The following is an 18,159-nucleotide window of genomic DNA, read 5'->3' as shown; positions in this document are numbered from 1 at the left end:
CTCGCTAGCCCTCAGACACCTCCGAAGAGCACAAACCCCGCCACTTCTCGATTGCCAACCCCTGACCCCAAGAGCCGCCCAGTAACCGGTCCTTCACTCTCCACTAGTCCGAAATGGCGACCAACGAGAAAGCAAGACCACGCCCCTTCTCTGGGAGGCGGGGCCTGAGTTCAGGCTAGAGTGATAGATGCCCGAGCCAAGTTTGAAGCCTGCTGCCAGGCGGGCTCACGCAGAAGCAGAGAGCCGGTGGCGCCGCAGGTCGGGAGGAGGAGCACCGAGTGGAGGGCTCGTTTGCCGGGGCCGCCCGAGAGTCTCTTCGTCGCGGGCGTTGGGGCCGCCATCTTAGATGGCGGGAGTAAGACGAGGACGGGCGTGAGACAGGAGGGCTTCTCTGCCGCTCTCCTAGGGCCCGGAAGAGGGCCAGCTGGCCGGGCTTTGGGGCGTGTGCCCCGAGGCGCGGAGCGCGAGTGCGACGATGCGGGGACTGCCCGGGGCCCCGTCCCCTGGGCTGGGGACACGCCGAATGTGACCGCCTCCCGCTCCCTCACCCACCGCGGGGAGGAGGAGCGGACTAGACGCCGCCACCAGACGACGGGACACGGAGGCGGCTCGGCTCCTTCAGGTAGGCGGCAGGGCCAGGCCCTGGATGCCGGGGGAGCTGGGCGGCGGGGCTGAAGGGGCCGGGTTCCTCGGCGGCCCGGCCTGGGCAGCGTTGATGGAGCGACCCCGCGGCTGCCGGGTCGAGGGCCTGGGCAAGGCCGCTGTCACCCCGGGTGGCGGTGGGCGGGCGGGAGCCCTGGGGCCCGGTGTCATGGCCGGCGAGCCGAGTTTCCACATCCCCACTCAAATTTCCTTGTGTTTCGGGGAAACGTGCTAGCGCCACCCCTGTACTCGGTGCATATTCCTTATATTTTGGCAATGGGAAAATCTGCCCAGAATTGCCCCCTATCCGTGTTGTCATTCAGACGGGCGAATTCCTTTTCTTTCTGGGCGCGGAGGGGTCCCGGGCTTGCATCCTCACTCAGAGTCTGTCACTCAAGTGACACTCTTACAGGGAGGACGAGAAGAATGGGGGACGAGAGGCGGAAGTGGGTCAGTTCCCCACCACAAAGGCATAGGGGCCTCGCCTTGGGTTTCGGGACTCCGTGGGTTACTAATGAAAGGTTTGGGATGCGTATGCTGAGGTTTGGCCCTGGGATGCTTTGGAGTGAAGATCCAGGGCTGTCCTTTGTGTGAAGAGAGAGCCGTCTGGACGCTTCAGTTGTGCAGCTGCAGAGGTTCTGCAGAGCTAGTCGATGCCCAGAAAGAGGAGTTTGGACATCTTGAGGGGAAAGGCGGCTGTGTTCATTCATTGTTCTCTTTCCAGGGCTCTGGGTGTGCCCTCTGGTATTCATTTCTCTGGTGGGAAGAATGTTAGTATCCCTCATGTCTCCTTGAGATGTGACCGGGTTCTAGAGGGTCAGTTAATCTAAGCAGGGATGAATTCAGCTCACGTTCTTTGAGTGTTTCTGCCTGCCTTGTCCTCTGTGGGCTGAGCGGAGGGAGCCTGCTCTTCATTCGCTCCCAAGGCGTGAAAACAATGCGCTGTGATGAGGATGGACTTACCAAGTGTTGTGGGAATTCGGAACGGCTAGTTTGCCTGGAGGAGTTGAGGTAGCTTGGACACCGGAGGGAACTTTTGCGGCCAGTTTTGGACTTGATGAGTAAGTGCTCACCAGGTGAGGAGGAGGGGAGAGCGTTCTAAGCTGAGGAAACCGCTGGTACAAAGGCATAGAGACATGCAGGAGTTGGGATGAGTTTGGGGTGCAGCAGAGAATCTAGGGTGCAGGAAGGAAGTGGTGAGAGATGGGTGTCTAAAAGAATATTTGTCTAGATTGTGAAGGCTCTTTGTTCCAGAGTGAACTAGTTGATATAATTTGATTAAAGGAGTATTGCTATTTTTTTTCTTTCTGGTAAGTATTTTTATCCCTTGTCTTTATATTGAAGCTGATAGTAATTGAAAAGACTTACTTTGTTAAAACCATTTAAGAACATTTTTGGTTAAGTGCTTTTATGTCAAATGTTTTGCACTTACACAATGGTGAATGAACTGAGCTCCTGTTCTAGGTGTTCCTGCAAGAGATTCTTCTGAGGTTTTGCTTGCTCACCAGTAAAACTTTATACATACAGTGCACACTGCTAATACTGCATTTTAAATGGCTGTTGGCAAGAAAAACCATGCTCCCTGGTCATGTAGAAATTGGAAGATTATATAAAAAAGCTGAAAAGTGTAGAATGCAAGTATTTTTAATTTATTAAGTGTGTTGTATATAGTAAACTTTCTTTGCATAGATTCCGTGGTTTCCAATTTTGTTATAAAGTCTTCAGCTCTGTAAACATAATTTACCCCAAATTGTTGTATTGTTGTGATTAATGCTTATGCTACAGTGATTATTATTGTCTTAACAGACTTCAGCTTGAAGTTCCTAAGTTTGTTGTCTAGGGTTGTGATGATTATATGCCACTGAAGAACATTAAGATACTTTTGGCTTGTTTTCACCCTTATCACTTCAAGGGCTAAGCTGTTTAAAATGCAACAGAAACATTTGACCCAGTTGAACATTGGATACTTGGGGAAATAAACCTGTTACTGTTTCTGCTGGAAAAGCTTATCTTTTAGGTATGTGGTGTTTGTGATTAGAAATTGTAGTGCAGTTGCTTAGCCTTGTTAATAAAACTCTTGTCAGTTGAAGAGTGTAAGCCTTCAAAGTAGAAGGCTTCAGTGAAATACATTAGAACATATTTTATCGGATTTGGTTTAGCAGAAAACAGGGAAACATTAAACTGGTCATTTGCGATCAAAAGTATCTAAAAGATGAAGTGGAGAGTGGGTAATTAAACATCAAGTATGGTATTACAACTGCTCTGAAACTAGTTGTAGTTAGTTTAAAACATGCCATTTGTGAAATCCAAAGTAGGTGGTTTGCTCTGAAGTTTAAACAACTTGTTAGAAGTTAAATTTGGCTTTTCCATAAGCAGTAGTGACTTATTAAATGGAAAATACAATTAGTAACTTTAAATTACTATCTCAGGTAGTTTGTTAGTAAATATATGATACTACATTTTAATTTCAGATAAAACTTTGTTAGTAACCTACTTCCTAAAAATAGAAAAATGTTACATGAGGGAGGGCTTTTGTTTGCATGTTAGGAACATAATAGGCCATACATAATAATCCTGATCTTGGGAGGAGCTTGTTAACCAAACAGCATGCCTTAATGTTGACTTGCAGAAGAGAATTTTAAATATTGCTTTTGAAAGGCAGTGGACTGTGTGACAGTAGGGGGTTATGAAACCACAAAATGGAACTTGCAAGGGTTTTTCGTTTTTCAAATTGTACAGATCGTGGAAATCATTTCTTTAAAACTATGGTTGGAAAATTGCTCACCTTGACTAAATTAATTAGAAAACCAAGGAATACTGGGCTTATTTAGGATGAGGTTGTGTAGAATTTTAGGTTACCTTATCTTGTATGTATATGAGTGTTTATGTATGTGTATCAATGGCGAAAAATTCCTATTTGCTAAACTGACTAGGTGCTAAATGTAACCCTAGATGTTTGTGTTACAATTTAGTTAGTATTTTTAGTATAAGGCTAAACTACCTTGCTTATCATCCTCACAATTGTAATGACTAAGGTATTCTTGCCTTAAAAGTTGAGTAAAAGTTCCTTAATTACATATTAAAGTTTTCGTTTTTTATTTTGCAGTGGTTGAATCATTTTGTTCCTCCATTTCTCCTATAATACTTGTGTAGCTCTCAATGATTTTAGTGTTTAACTTCACATCTGTTAGCCTTTCTTCTAAAATTGCTCCTAAAATCTCAGTTTAACCAAGGAAAATGTCAAGTGGGTGTTGTTTCTTTGTTATTGGTTTTGGCCCAGGCTATCTGAAGTCTCTTTGGCAAATCACTCACAAAGTGTTAATTGCTTCACATTCCAATCAGTGTACATAGTTTTTCTTGAGGAACAGTTGACACATAGTTTTATTTTTAGACCAGATTCTAAGGGATCTTATTTGGTGGGGATTAGCAATACTAAAGCTAGTTTCAAATTGTAAAATCGTTGTGATTTTTAGATTGTTTGCATTGGTTAAGGAATGGGAAGCAGCAGGCAAGGACATTGTTTTAGGGGAACTCAGTATGTTAATTGCTGGTGAGGACCTTGTGGACTGTACAGGTGTCCTCTTCCTCCTCTTTCTACCCGTTGGATCTCATTTATTGTCATAAAATAACACGCGTAAGAACATTTTGACTGTTGTAATCAAGGTGTTCTTTCCTATTTATTTTCTTTCATCCTGCTATGGAAAGCAAAAGTGATCTGATTCTTTGAAGCTGCCCAGTAGTAGGCATCACATTTGGACAAAGTGTTTACCTTTTTTCATCCATATACCTTTTTTTTTCTTTTTTAAATATTTATTTATTTATTTATTGGGAGAGTGCAAGTGGGGGAGGGGCAGAGAGAAGGGGACAGGATCTGAAGCGGGCTGAGAGGCTGACAGCAGTGAGCTTGATATGGGGCTTGAACTCATGACCCGTGATATTATGATCTCAGCCAAAGTCAGATGCCACCCAGGTGTCCCCATCCATGTACATTTCTGATGGAAGAGTCAGCCTAGTTAATGTTTATGTCAGTGTCTTTAAAATGATGAGTTTTCTTTTTTTTTTATTGGTTGTTTTTTAAAGTAATCTCTATCCCTAATGTGGAGCTTGAATTTACAACCCCGAGATCAAGAGTCGCATGCTTTACTGACTGAGCCAGACAGATCTTAATCTAGGTGTTTTTGAGGCATCCTTTTAGCCATGGGCAGCTTTTAGCATCTGCCCTTTACCTAGATTTGGGATGGATGAAATTCTGAATTTTCCCTGGAAGGATGTGACTTTTGTTTTCTGTAGCAAATCTCATTAAGCTCAGAGTTTCTAGGAGAGGCATTTCTCTGGATCCAGAAGATCATTCAGAAAGGAGCTATCATTTGCATTAAAGAGAATTTGTTACAATAGAAAAGACTGGAAAGAGTTCAAAAGCCCAACAATAATGACTAAGTTAGGGGCACCTGGGTGGCTTAGTGGGTTAAGTGGCTGACTTTGGATCAGGTCTTGATCTCCAGGTTTGTGAGTTCTAGCCCTGCATCGAGCTTTGCACTGATAGTGTGGATTCTGCTTGGGATTCTGTGTCTCTCTCTTCTTTGTTATCTCTCTCCTCCCCTTCCCCCTTCAAAATAAATAAACTTTAAAAAGTGATTAAATAAACTGCAGTACAGCCATTTGATGGAGCACTATACTTGTCATTAAGTATGGATTATATGAAACATTGATGACATGGAAAATGCTGAACACAAAATTACATATCTGGAATGATTACAGTTGTATATAAAAAAAAACAGTGGAATGTTATTCAGTAGTAAAAAGAAATGGTGTACTGATACATTCTCCAACATGTATAAACCTTGCAAACATGTTAAATGAAAGAAGCTAGTCATAAAAGTCCACATTTTGTATGATTCCTTTTATATGAAATGTCCAGAATAGGCCAATCCAGAGACAGAATGTAGGTTAGTGGTTGCCAGGGACTGGAGGGAGTGGGGAGTGGGCAGGGGCAGTGATAGTTGTTTTTGTGGGTTTTTTTGTTTGTTTGTTTTTGTTTTTGGTGGGAGTGATGAAATGTTCTAAAATTGATTGTGGAGACGGATGTGCAACTCTGAATATAATAGCCATTGAATTTTACATTTCAAGTACTTGATTTGTATGGAATGTGAATTATATCTCAAGCTGTTTTAGAAAAAATCTCAAAACCTACATATAGGAAGAAAATACATGTAGATGTTAACAATGGTTGTTAAAGAGTAGAAATAAGGATAATGTTCTTTATACTTTCTATATTCTCTGAATATGTTACTTTTATGATAGAAAAATACATTTAATAAAGTTAATTGTATTCATGGTCTGGGTCTTCATGTTTACTCCAAACATTCAGTCACTGTCAGATTCCATTCACAACTATATTTTTGAGCTTCTTTCAGCCATTTTCTGCTTTCTCCAGATTAATTCAGGCTTTTATTACTATTTGCTTTACGTATTGTTAGAACCTCTAAAGTAAACTCCTTTTTCTTCTTAATATGCCAGGGCTTTCTCCACATTACTGTCAGATTCACTTTCTTACTGTGCAGATTCTTAAAAATTAAAAATTTTAAAATTTATTTATTTTGATAGGGAGAGAGAGCGCAACAGAGGGAATGGAAGAGAGAGGGAAAGAGAATGCCAAGCAGGCTCCACAGGCGCTGTCAGCACATATCCCGAAGCAGGGCTCGAACCCATGAACCATGAGATCATGACATGAGCCTAAGTTAAGAGTCAGATGCTCAATTGACTGAGCCACTCAGGCCATCCTCTTAAAAACTAAATTTTATTAATTTTCTTGAATAGATAATACTGTCTCATGCCACAAAAGTCAAAGGATACAGAAAGTTAGGCTGAGTAAATAAAGTTGTGCAGAGTAATTCTACCTCCCCCGTTGTTCCCCAGCTACCCAGCTTTCTTTCATGGAGGGAAATAATGGGGTTTTTATGTATCCTATTTTGTGATGATAACAATATAGTGAAGATGTGCTGGTCTTACTTCCATTGCCTATTAGACTAAGCAGTTCTTGTTTTTATGTCTTACTAATAGAGATTCCTCATACTTTTTTTTATTTTTTTTTAAGCACTTACGTAGGTGCAGGCCATTGTGCTTCGTGCAGGATGAGTAAGGCAGATTCCTGCCTTCTGCGACCTTATCCTAATTAGAGAGTGACACAATTTCCTCACTTTTATCTGTTCCTCTTTTAAGAGCCATTTTGAACACCCATCTTCTAAATATTTCCTGATCTTTTTCTCTTTTTCTTTTTTTCTTTTTCTCACTCATTATGTTTCCTTCCTTGAGGCCCGCCATAAAACCCTTTGCATTTATTTTTCTTATGGCCTTTATCATATAACCATTTGTGAGCTCACCATCCCATTAGATTATAATCTGAAATTAATGCTTCCTACTCAATATGCAATTTCTCTTTTATTAATATTTGTTAAAAATTTTTCCCTTTCAGAGGCTGAGGAACCAGGCCCAGGTGCTTCAGTGAAAGTGTTGTGTCTAAATTCCAACACTTAATTCTAGGGTTTTTGAGAGAGAAAAAAAATGAGTGAGTGCATGAGCAGGAGAGAGAGAGAATCTTAGGCAGGCTCTACACCTAGCATAGAGCCCCCTGTGGGGCTCTGATCTCCCGACAGACAGAATCCAAAGCAGGCTCCAGGCTCTGAGCTGTCAGCACAGAGCCCGAAGCGGGGCTCGAACCCATGAACTGTGAGATCATGACCTGAGCTGACGTCAGACACTTAACTGACTGAGCCACCTGGGCGCCCCTCTAGAAGATTGTGTCTTAACTTTGACTACCCAGAGTTTAGCATAATGGCTGACACCTGATTGCAGCCATTTCATTGACTGGAAGGTGCTAAATAGTGTTTATTGAATTGAATTTTTGTGTAGATGTCTTACAACTCTGGCTAGACTTAACTTCCTTAAAGGCGGAGCATATCTTACTCTTGGTTATGAATTCCCAGTTCTTAAAACTTTGTCTTCATTACATAACATTAATTGAATGAGTGGAGATTCAGAGGTTAATCACCTGTGGACTTAGTTCCTACTGCCCATCACAAGCACACAAATGCTTACTATTAAAAGGATATACTTACTAAACTTGTACTCAGAACTTTGTTACTTAGGATATATGTTGAAGGAGTTATTTTGCTTAGCTTCCCTTCTATGAGGCATTATTTGTAGACTGCTCTGGGTTCTCACTGCCAGCTCCTTGAGGATGTTTGCCTGCTTTAGCACCTCCTTGATTCATGGGCTCAAGCACTCTTGTCGTGCTGGCTGTTTCCTTCTGCATTCATAGGCTTTATACACGGAACAGCATTTTAACCAGAGAGAATGTGAGGGGATACATGATGTTCTACCTTCCTTCGTGTTAGTGTAGACTGGAATTAGAGTGCAGTTGTGAATTGTGAGAGTAGAAATCATGACCTTTATGACTAATATTTAGCTGACAATGTGAAACGGGCCCCTCAGGCTTTTTGGGGCCTGGGACAGGTAAACTATATATAACCTAAAATTTACCATTTTAACCGTATTTGAGTGTACTATTCAGTGGCATTATATTACATTCACAGCATTGTGCAACCATCACCACTATTTATTTCCGGAACATTTTCGTCATCCCAAAGAGAACCCTGTACCCATTAAACAAAGCTCCCCATTCCTCCCTTCCTCCAGCCTCTGGTAAATTCTACTTTCTGTCTATGAATTTGCTCATTTCAAGTACCTCATGTAAGGGAAAATCATACAATGTTTGTGATTTTGCATCTGGTTTATTTTAATGTGTTTCTAAAGTCTATCCCTATTGTACCATGTATCAAAATTTCATTCCTTTTTATGGCTGAATAATGTTTCTGTGGGTGTGGTTGCATGCTAAATATTTTGTTTATACAGTCATCTGTTGATGGATTCTTGTTTCCACCTTTTGTCTGTTGTGAATAATGCTGTTATGAATATTTGTTTATAGGTATCTGTTTGAGTCTTTGCTCTCAGTTCTTTTGAGTGTACTAGGAGTGGAATTGCTGGTTCATATGATAATCTGGTTTTAACTTTTTGAGGAACTGCCACTGTTTTCATAGCAACGGCCCCATTTTACATTTATACCAGTAATACACAAGGGTTCCAATTTGACAAGGGTTCATATCCTTGTCAACACTTTTATTTTTCCTTTTTTGACAATAATTATCCTAACGGATGTGAAGTGGTGCTAAGCTTTTTTCTTACTGCTGATTAAATCTAATGAGCAAACAGGAAGCTTAGAAGTTGGCTATATTTGCATCTCTTGGACTTTTTTCACCCTTATAAATGTATTTGTATGTAATGCTCTTTAGAGAGATATCACACAATTAATGACTCATCTTTTTTGAAAAGAATAAACTTGGGGCGCCTGGGTGGCTCAGTCGGTTAAGCGTCCGACTTCAGCTCAGGTCACGATCTCGCGGTCTGTGAGTTCGAGCCCCGCCTTGGGCTCTGGGCTGATGGCTCAGAGCCTGGAGCCTGCTTCCGATTCTGTCTCCCTCTCTCTCTGCCCCTCCCCCATTCGTGCTCTGTCTCTCTGTCTCAAAAATAAATAAAGGTTAAAAAAAAATTTAAAAAAAAAAACTTTTATCATCCTTTTATTTTTTTATTTTCTTTTATTTATTTTCTTTTATTTTTTTTCATCCTTTTAATCTAAAGTGTATTCAGTCAGGGACGCCTGGGTGGCTTAGTCGGTTAAGCGGCCGACTTCGGCTCAGGTCATGATCTCACAGTCCGTGGGTTCGAGCCCCGTGTCGGACTCTGTGCTGACAGCTCAGAGCCTGGAGCCTGTTTCAGATTCTGTGTCTCCCTCTTTCTCTGACCCTCCCCTGTTCATGCTCTCTCTCTCAAAAATAAATAAATGTTAAAAAAAAAAAAAAAAAGTGTATTCAGTCAACCAGTGAAAGATGATTTCAGTTAATCCTGAGTGATAAGATCTATAAAGTGAAAAAAGGAGGGTACTAAAATTAGTATAAAAAGATCTCATCTTTATAAAGAAAAATATTTACAAGTATATATGCATAGAAAAGATTGGATGCATATGTCCATAAGTGTTGGCAAGAGCCATCTATAGGTTAGTTTTTGTATTTTTCCATATTTTTAAGCCCGCTCCTCATGAACATGTATTTGGTAATTAGTCATTGTATCTTTTAAAAAAACTAATAGGTTGGAAAATATAAATTATTATGAAAAGCTTGTGTATGTATGTGCTTATGACGTCTGTACGAGATTATAAGCATGGAGAAAGTACCAAAGAATATTATTGGGTTGCTAACATAGGTTACTTGTTGGGGTTAGATGGGGGAAGAAGGGAAAGGTAAAGCAAAGAAGGGATATTTAAAAAAATATCATTTAGATGCTAAAGAAAAAATAAAGCAGAGTAAAAGTTTTAGAGGGTACCGAGGATGGGGAGGGGTTGCTATTTATAATGGGTATGTTTGTAAAATCATTAAGTATGAAGATTTAAAATAAAAGGGAAACAAAGTTGTCTAAAAAGTTAAAAAGACTGTACTACACGCTCATTTCCAGACTTTTCCTCTACTCTTATTTCCTTGATACAGTTTGGCTTTTGTTTTGCCTCTGCATTTATCTATTGAAATGGTACTCCTTCTAGTTCCAATACTACAGTGAAGTTATCCTTAACTGTCTGCCTCTTCCTCCACTAAGCTAGAAGTGATCTTTCCACACTGCAAATTCATAGTTTTATATGTCACTGCCTCCCACCCCGCCAAAGAAGGCTGCCACATTTTGTCGTAGGATTGCTTGTCATCCTGAAATCTCTTAGCACAGTGCCTAGCACATAGTCAGTCTTGGGTAAATGATGGTTTTTTTCTTCTACTTTAAAAGCTTCTGGAAGGCAAAGGGCAATGCCTTTCTGAACTTTATATTCTTCAAAGCAACTAGCAGTTGCAAGTAGGTTCTTAGAAATTGAATGAATAGTGCTCCTTATTCTTTTCTTCTCAGTTCTATGCCTGGGTGCAGTATATATGGAAATATCTGGATCCTTAGATTATATGCTAATATTTTTATGTGGTAGGTAGTGATTTAGTATTCATGAAAAAAATTAGGATAAATATTGTAATTATGTCTTTTCTCCATTAATATTTTATTCAGATATTTGAGCACCTAATTTTATGCAGGGTGTGCCGTATCGAATGATGGAGTGTAACAAGATGTAGAAAATACATATAATTCTTCTCCTAAGGCATTCATACTTTGATATATAATTATATAGGTTATATTTTCATGTTTTGTTTTTTTAATCCTATAGTAGAGTAGCTGGGTATAATTTAAAGCTTCAATGAATTAATGGTCTAGTTACAGGGAAGACTTGCGCACATATCCTTGTCTTAAAATTATTTTTTTTAAAATTTTTTTTTAACATTTATTCATTTTTGAGAGTGAGAGACAGAGCATGAGCGGGGGAGGGGCAGAGAGAGAGAGAGGGAGACATAGAATCAGAAGCAGGCTCCAAGCTGTCAGCACAGGGCCGGATGTGGGGCTTGAACTCAAAGACTGCGAGATCATGACCTGAGCTGAAGTCGGATGCTTAACCGACTGAGCCACCCAGGTGCCCCAAGAAAATTATTTTTGAAAAATTGATTTAAAATACTTTCAGAGGGGTGCCTGAGTGGCTCAGTTGGTTAAGTGTCCGACTTTGACTCAGGTCATGATCTCACGGTTTTTGAGTTAAAGCCCCATGTCAGGCTCTTGAGGACAGCTCAGAGCCTGAAGCCTGCTTTGGATTCTGTTTCCCTCTCTCTCTGACCTTCGGCTGCTCACACTCTGTCTCTTCCTCTCTCTCAGAAATAAATGGACATTAAAAACATTAAAAAAAATATTTTCTGAAAAGTATTTCAGGCACCTGGGTGGCTCAGCTTTCGACTTGGGCTCAGGTCATGATCTTACAGTTTGTGAAATTGAGCCCCGCATCAGGCTTGTGCTGACAGTGCGGAGCTTGCTTGGGATTCTCTCTCTCCCTCCCTCTCTGCCCCCACCCCCCCAAAGGAATAAACTAAAAATATATATTTCCTGAAGAAAAAAAGTTACTGTCGATTTTACAGGTGACTTAGCTATAATTCTTACAAGTTCTTTTTTTTTTTTTTTTTCCTTTTGGTTCTTCCAAGTTCTTAAAGCAAGCAAGGTGTGTACCTTTGAGGGTAGAGCGAAAGACTAAGGAAATCTTTTCTATGTGAGAGCCATTGACTCTGGAAGGAATTATAGGAGAATCAGATGGTTACTTCCTGAAATTGTTCTGACAAGTTGTAAACATGAAGGAATACCTCCTATGTCAAGGGTAAATTCCAGTGTCTGCCTGTGCTAGTGTGCAGAATAGTGGATTTACTTATTTTATATATCATGTCTTTATTCTTTTTTTAAAAAAAAATTTTTTTTTTGACGTTCATTTATTTTTGAGACAGAGAGAGACAGAGCATGAACAGGGGAGGAGCAGAGAGAGAGGGAGACACAGAATTTGAAACAGGCTCCAGGCTCTGAGCTGTCAGCACAGAGCCCGACGCGGGGCTCGAACTCACGGACCGTGAGATCATGACCTGAGCCGAAGTCGGACGCTCAACCGACCAAGCCACCCAGGCGCCCCTATCATGTCTTTATTCTTGAGGAAGGCAGATGCTATTTTTTAATTGCTGATTATGCAAGATTTGCCACTAAAATTCATGCCTTTTATGTGGAATAGAAATTAGTGATCCCTAGCTGGCTTGGTAGAGCACATGACTCTTGATATTGGGGTGGTGAATTCAAGCCCCACAGTGGGTACAGAGTTTACAGTTAAAAAAAAAAAAAAAGGAGAAGAAATTTGGTGGTACAAGGTAAAGTCATTTCCAGGCATTAACTCAGCAGAGTGAGGTATCTGGGTGGTTTTTGTTTCCCTTCCTTCCTCTTTGACTACGTGTCCATCTTTATTGCCTGGCCATCCGAATGATCATAGGCCATATTTCATTTGTGTGAGGTATATTTTGGTACTTGTGTTAATGGTATACTTTGTAAATGGGTCTGTTCATTTTAAAAATTAAAAAAAAATTTTTTAATGTTTATTTTTGGAAGAGAGAGACAGAACATGCATGAGCAGAGGAGGAGCAGAGAGAGAGAGGAGACACAGAAACTGCAACAGGCTCCAGGTTCTGAGCTGTCAGCACGGAGCCTGATGCGGAGCTCAAACTCCTGAACTGCAAGATCATGACCCGAGCTGAAGTGAGACACTTAACCCACTGAGCCACCCAGGCGCCCCAAGGGTCTGTTCATTTTAAAATTAGCAGTTGCTGCCTCAATAAAGAAACTGACAGGTTTGGAGATGAAAAGTAAAACTTTGGCTAAAAAAGAGTTCAGAGTGACTTTAAATGAAAAACTAATTTGTGTCAAGAATTAAAAATGAAATTGTTCTCAGAGGTCCTTTACTGTGGAGCTGATTGCTTTAACATATTGTTTTGAACTAGCTAATTTTTAACTTCTATTTTTAAACTGATTACCTTTTAAAAATTACAATCTTTTATAAACTTGGGCAGCTCCTGCTTGCTAACTTCTAGAAGGGTAGAGTGTCACATTTCCTCATGTGCCTTTATGCTGCCCAGTCATCTGATGAAGTTGCCAATTTGTGGTCAGAAATTGAGAAAGAGGAGTGAGGAAACTCAAAATATTGACACACACACTACCTTGCAGTGCATCAGAATGCCCTTTTGGACTGGTTGGAAAACTGTAACCTAAGACTTTTCCAAACTAGACATATTATTTCCTAGCTTGGATGAGATGACATTTGATTTCTTAAGTATTTGAGCATGTCTGTCAGAAACATTTTATGTGTGAGAATGATTTTTTCCAGGATTGTGTGACCAATTGAATTAAAAAAAAAAAAAAGAAAAGAAAGAAAAAACAAAACACTTACTAAAGAAAGTTTGGGAAAATTTTGAAAAATTGATCACCAAATGTCTCAGGTGGATCGAAGCTGGACAGAAGAAAGGAATGAGCTTAAAGGAGAAGTGAATAGTGAAGTTGCATTATAAGCACATTAAAATATGAGCATTCAATTATGTTTTCGCTCTGCCGCCAAAAAAGATTTTTAATAGTGCAGGCAGTTTCAGCCACCGTTACTCATAGTATATGTTCTTGTGAGATTTTGATTGTATTTGAAAAAAGTGAATCTATTCTTTTGTTATTCTCAATTCTCACAAGCCTTATAGTTTGACTATGGCACAGTTAAGTGGGATTCTTTTGTTTAAAGATCTTTTGTTTTTTAAATGATAATAGCTTACCTTTGTTGACTGACTACTACCTGCCGTGTTCTTTTAAAAGTTGGCCTTAATTCATTTAATCTTCCTGACAACCTGATGATGTAGTAAATTATGATCTTTATTTTAAAGAGGAAGGTGCAGAGAGATGGAGTAAATACCCTAAATACAGGCCATCTACTTAGGCAAAGATTAGAGGGATTTTCTAGGGTAATTTTGACTCCATCCTACACCCTATCTTCACCCTAGAATTTAACCTCTAGGTATGCTGCACACTTAGTGTTTGTGTTAGAATTCTGGGAATGTCATCCACTTTATACTTTTCTTTATGATCCATAGTAGTTTTATTTCCTTCTATTATTAACCCCTCCTAATCTTTGTATTACTTTTTTACTTTTAAGTTTATTTCTTTATTTTGAGAGACAGAGTAGGGGAGGGGCAGAGTGAGAGAGAGAGAGGGAGAATCCTAAGCAGGCTCTGCACTGTCTGCGCAGAGCCCAATACGGGGCTTGAACTCACAAACTGAGATCATGACCTGAGCCAAGATCAAGAGTTGGATGCTTAACCGACTGAGCCACCCAGGTGCCTCTTCCCCCCCACCCCCCGCCCCGTATTACTTTTTAAACTAAATTATGAAATTATTTGAGGGCGGGGATCCAAGACTTAAACTAATTTGCCTGTCCAAGTACTCATTTTTCATAGAACCCTCAGGTATATCCTCTTTGAAGAGTTTTCTTTCCTAAACTTTTGTTGACCTAAATAGAAATACTTATTGCCTGTATTCTTTTTTCCTGTAAGTTGGTAATGAACCATTTTGCTATTACTTTATATGTGAAAACTTTTCTTCAATATTTGATTTAGGGATTTAGTTTAAGATTCTTCTTTCTAAAATATGTTTTATTTCACCACTAATCAGTGTTTTTTTTTTTCTTTTTTTTATTTTTTAACATTTATTTATTTTTGAGACAGAGAGAGACAGAGCATGAATGGGGAAGGGTCAGAGAGTGGGAGACACAGAATCTGAAACAGGCTCCAGGCTCTGAGCAGTCAGCACAGAGCCCGACGCAGGGCTCGAACTCACGGACCGCGAGATCATGACCTGAGCCGAAGTCGGCTGCCCAACTGACTGAGCCACCCAGGCGCCCCACTAATCAGTGTTTCATAAACTTCCAGGAAATATCCTTATCACTTATGTGTAAAGTGGACCCAGTTTATGCAAGTGCTTTGGGTGAGGATTGTGAGCCTACACTGAAGCCTTTAAAGCTTGGGGTGATTAGGGGTACTCACCTAATGTTTTATCTTAAACATTTATCATTTAATGGAGGGACTTCTGTCTTTGGAAAGTTTTCTGTGGTAATTTTGCCAACTTTTTTTAAGTTTATTTATTTTGAGAGTGAGACAGAGTGAGTGGAGAAGGGGCAGAGAGAGAGGGAGAGAGGGAGAATCCCAACCAGGCTCCATACTGCCAGCACAGAGCATGTTGTGGGGCTTGAACTCATGAAATAGTGAGATCATGACCAGAGCCCAAACTGGTGGGAGTTGGATGCTTAACCGACTGAGCCACCCAGGCTCCTCAAATTTTGCCAGTTCTTATGCTTGGAATTTTATATGATAGATGATATTGAAAAATGAGCATAGTGGAAGGATATCTAAAATGATTGTGTTGGCTTTTGTTACTTTAAAGCTTCATTATACAATTAAGTAATTAAAATTCAGTAGAGAAACATCTTTGGAATTGTATTGTGATCAGAATGGCTGTTAGTCATTAATAATTATGAACTACTTAATTTCATTGTTACCATTTGTCCTACTTTATATTCACAGTTTATTTTCTAATTTTCTGATTTATCAGAAAGATACTTAAATATTAAAATACTTAATTAGTTTACTGGTTAAAATGCAAACTGACATACACTTAAAACTGTCTACCGGGGCACCTGGGTGGCTCAGTTAAACGTCTTGACTTAAGTTCAGGTCATGATCTCAGGGTCCATGAGTTTGAGCCCTACATCGGGCTCTGTGGTGAGAGCCTGGATGGAGCCTGCTTCAGATTCTGTGTCGCCCTCTCTCTGCCCCTCCCCCACTCAGTCTCTCTCTCTCTCTCTCTCTCTCTCTCTCAAAAATGAATTTAAACGTTAAAAAAAAAAAAAAACAACTCTGTACCGTATAATGCTACTACAGCTTTTATCTGTATTTTACTTAAAGAGCAGTGAGTTAGGATATTACCTATTTTCCTTAAGCATCAAGTCACTATAAGTTGTACATGGTATTTGGCTTATTTTCTCTTATCTTTGATATTAATTTTTTTAAGTTTATTTATTTTTGACAGTGTGAGCATGTGCATGAGCATGGGAGGGGCAGAGAGAGAGAGAGAGAGAGAGAGAGAGAGAGAGAGAATCCTAAGTAGGCTCCGCGCTCCGCAACACGGGGCTCCATCCCATGAACCGTGAGATCATGACCTGAGCCAAAATCAAGAGTTGGGTGCTTAAGCGACTGAGCCACCCAGATACCCCTCTTATCTTTGATATTAAATCTAATTTCTCCTATCTTGGCAAAATAAAAATAAACTTTTTGAGGAAATAAGTCCAAGCAGAGAGGCATTTTCCAAAAAGTTACATTGGTTAATTGTAGGTAATTTAGCGGTGTGTTGATATCATGCATAAGTCCAAGTTATAGACTAATGGGTAAAGCATTCGGAATTGCCCCATGCAGTTTCTGCAGAGGATCTCTGGGAATATGTAGACACTTTGCAAAGAGCAAATGAATAAGATCGTGTATAGCTAATGTTATTCTAAGTAATGTGAAAGATAAGGTCTTTCACAGTTGATCTGTACTTTGGAACCTAGTGCTTACTTTTGAACACAGTAACTTAGTGGTTAAGAGCTTTAGGCTTTGAACTCAGAAAAACCTAGGTTGGAGGTTTAGGGACTATTAGAATAGTTTCTGATTATTGTAATCAATAGAACCACCATTGCTTGTATACCAAGTGGTAATAGGTAACATTTCTTTCTCAGGCTAACACTATGTGCTTCCCATATATTATTTAACCTTTACATGTTATAAAACATGCCAAGTAGAGGAGAAAGAAATATAAGTAAATCTTAACTTTAGATGTCAGTAAGTAAAAGGCTATTTAAAAATACAGGCACCTTAGGGGCACCTGAGTGTCTCAGTTGGGTAAGTGTCTGACTTCGGCTCAGGTCATGAACTCACGACTCTTGAGTTTGAGCCCCTTTGTTGAGCTCTGAGCTGCTTCTGATTCTGTGTCTCCCTGTGTCTGCCCCTCCCCCACTCACGCTCTGAGTCTCTCTCAAAAATCATTGAAAAAAAATTTAAAAAACGATAGGCACACTAGTGTAATCAGGTCACTAATGCCAGATGCAGACTTTTATTTTTTATTTTTTTATTTTTTTTAAATGTTTATTTTTGAGAGAGAGAGAGAGACAGAACATGAGTGGGGGAGGTCAGAGAGAGGGAGACACAGAATCTGAAGCAGGCTCCAGACTCTGAGCTGTCAGTACAGAGCCCAATGCGGGGCTCAAACTCATGAACCGCGAGATCGTGACCTGAGCCAAAGTCGGACCCTTAACCGACTGAGCCACCCAGGCACCCCCAGATGCAGACTTTCAAAGCTCTTGCACCAGTTCTTCTTACTCACTCTTTTCAAAACAGGGAGAAACTCAAGGCAGCTAGATAAAATTACAACAGAATTTTAGCTCTAGAGTTGTGCCCAGATTATTTTGATGTATAGGAATTCTTTCATATTGACTAATATTCAGAATTAGTGAGTCATGGTTTATAGTTCAGTCTTCTATTTACATGGAGATTTATAAAAAATATTTTTTTAATGTTTATTTATTTTTAAGAGAGACAGACTGCGAGTGGGGGAGGGGCAGAGAGCACGGGAGACAACAGAATCCAAGGCAGGCTCCGGGCTCCAGAGCTTGCATCAGGGCTCGGGCTCGAACTCACGAACTGTGAGATCATGACCTGAGCCGAAGTAAGAAGCCTAACCGACTGAGCCACCCAGGCACCCCATGTTGAGATTTTATCCAACCTGCATTTATTACTAACTCTGGAGAGAACGTTTTTGGAATGAAGGTAAAAAAGAATGACTTAAAAGGAGTTTATCGAGTCTTCACTGTATTTGTCTTAAATCCTTATCCATTTGTTGCAGATTGTAAGAGTTAGCTTTCTGGATAACAGATTATATATTTTTGATACATGTTATATTCTATAA

General features: G+C 40.1%; 1 protein-coding gene across 2 annotated transcripts in view; it reads left to right on the top strand.

The window, feature by feature from the left end:
* The first annotated feature begins 221 nt into the window (after nucleotides 1-221).
* The window catches only part of RAF1 (Raf-1 proto-oncogene, serine/threonine kinase), an 83,019-nt gene continuing 65,081 nt past the window's right edge, over nucleotides 222-18,159 (top strand). The window contains exon 1 of one of the 2 annotated variants that reach the window (XM_042911135.1): nucleotides 222-622. The gene's annotated coding sequence lies outside the window, so the exon portion shown is untranslated. Of the gene's footprint in view, nucleotides 623-650; nucleotides 2,660-18,159 lie in introns of those variants that run through there. The other variant, XM_042911139.1, reaches the window with a different exon arrangement.

The sequence above is a fragment of the Panthera leo genome, chromosome A2 (assembly GCF_018350215.1).
Source record: "Panthera leo isolate Ple1 chromosome A2, P.leo_Ple1_pat1.1, whole genome shotgun sequence".
Lineage (NCBI taxonomy): Eukaryota > Metazoa > Chordata > Mammalia > Carnivora > Felidae > Panthera > Panthera leo.
The sequence above is the reverse complement of the archived record's forward strand: the minus strand, read 5'-3'. Positions and strand labels throughout refer to the sequence as shown.